The sequence below is a fragment of the Triticum aestivum genome, chromosome 3D, assembly GCF_018294505.1.
Source record: "Triticum aestivum cultivar Chinese Spring chromosome 3D, IWGSC CS RefSeq v2.1, whole genome shotgun sequence".
NCBI lineage: Eukaryota > Viridiplantae > Streptophyta > Magnoliopsida > Poales > Poaceae > Triticum > Triticum aestivum.
Window position 1 is genome coordinate 573429395 of NC_057802.1, and position 2374 is coordinate 573431768.

Sequence of the window (2374 nt, forward strand, 5' to 3'; positions counted from 1 at the left end):
ATTTACTTCACGCCTAAAAAATACAAGTGGCAAGACAGGTATTTGTAAAAGTGCTACAGTAGGTAGACTTCCAAGGTTTGGACATGAAAAAAAGAGAGCAGATTTCCAAGGTTTACAAAATGAAGAATAAACGGTGTACAATTCCAAGGTTTGGTACCAATAGCAAAAGTTTGGGCCCGGCAGAACGACAAGCCTTTGGGCCACAATGATTCGCATGTGATTTTACCTGTAAGTCTAGCATTTTTCGTCTTTACTTTTCTCATGTCTTTTCCGTTGAGAGTCTGACACCCTCCACCCACTCGAACCTTGTGGAGAGCCACTACACTGCGCAGGTGGATGCTATGCTCCCAGGCTGCTCGCAAGGGGACTCCCCAACCAACCCCAGCGAAACTGACCTCCTCCTTCAAACCACATTCCCTCGTCCTAGCCCGCGTCCCCCCTTGCTTCACTCCACCGCTGAAGTAATTCACTCCCAACCGAAGTAAGCCACATATTTTCTCTCTCTCATACTCTCCCATGTTTAGACGGTGTATTATCAGTATCTCAAGATAAAATGTAGTTTTTTAAATATGCCATCGGGGCATGGCAATCAAATGTTGGTTCTACTGAATACTTCTAAATGTAATAATTTCAGTAAAACAAAATAATTGGTGCATATCGATTGGGTGCGGGTGCAATCACTGAAGTCACGTATCCGAGAGAAGCCACTGAGACGACTTTTATGCGGTCGCAATGTATCTACCGGAGAATTGGATCCTATATTGCATTGTTGAAGCAACTTTGGATTATGTTATCAGATGATCATGGACCTAAACAAGATGACCTGACTGTCTGAGGCGTTGACACCCTACTAATTTCCAAAAGTTTCCTTAGTGAAATCTAAATTGTATTATTCATGTATGCAAAAGAAATGTTTTATTGACATGTGGACATCCTACAAGCTGAGTGTTTGTAGTAGATAGGCTTCCATGGTTAGCAAAAAGGAAAAAGTAGGGAAAAGTGAGGCTTCCTGAGGGCATGTACAATGATGGCATATGGGTACAGATGCACCATGATAAAAAATAGTTTGAGGCACCTACATGTATTTTTTGTCCCCAATGCAAGCTACCATTAGTGGGCGTTATTAAGAAATAGAAAATAAAGACTCTAGTACACATGCATCTCTACTTTTCACTCCAACCTTTTCAGCTTTTGATACCGGACCACACTTTTTCATGCCAAGCACCCGCCTCCTGCAGAGGATCCCGCTTCCCTATCCGAACCTACTTTAGCTGATATCCGATCCTACATGGCATAGAAGGCATCACCCTAAGGCTATGCATTGTAAATGCCCTGAGTAGAGACCGTTGGGTTGAAGCACATGGATGGTGATACTTGAGTTTTTTTATTTCAAAGTTGGAAAGATACGGTCTTACTGTGAGGTGAACGGAAATTAATGCACACACCAGCCTTCCCTTGTTTAAGCATATTTGCCCCTGCGTTAGCTCAATATGTTCACTCCACACGCATGGTTCTAGTCTACTTACTAGCCTAACCCGCGCGGTGTGCCGCCGCGCTCGATGGTCTCTCGCAGATGTGCACTCTATTGATCTAAAAGTGGAACAGTGCGTGCTCATATGATGTCAAAATGACGTATAGAGAAAATAAACAAACTAAGCATACGAATATATTGAAATCTTGCAAATGCAGGGATACAAAGATACAAATTAAAAGTGGCACACTCTTGAGACAAACAAATTATTCATACTACATACAGTTCGCTGCGGACAGAGAACTGTATATAAAGACACAAACGCGTTGTATGGATAAGCTAGAAGTAGGTGCTAGTGGATTAGATCATCCTAGTATATCCTCCTGCAGGATTGGTGCCTGTGATGTAATGATAAAGTGATTTTGCAAGTTCTTGCATACGTCCGACGGGAGGATGTGTGCCTGTATATGTGATAATGGGATCGTCGCTGTCTGGGCGCTGGGGATACATACGAAGTGGTAATATATCAAAGAAGCCATTGCATTTCTTTGCCAAAATCATTGTCTGTCTTGCAAACTCGTTTTGCTGATCTTTTTGTTAACCTTCCGCTTCGTCCACACTTTAGAACTTTTATTCCAAACCCACTCACTCGGAAAATCAAGGTATGTTAAAGACCTAGCAGACACATGCTTCCGGTTGGTAGCAAACCACTCAGTAAGCATAGTCTTAGTTGACGAAGAATCCTCCAGAACATTTCCTAAACTATCAGTCTCCGCAAATATGACCCTATTCATGTTAGGTAAGTGAACAACCAGACGCTCGACAGAAGGCTGACTACCATGGATACTATACGCAAACAACCTCCAAAAGGCCTCACAGGCAGACAGGTCCCTACACATTTAT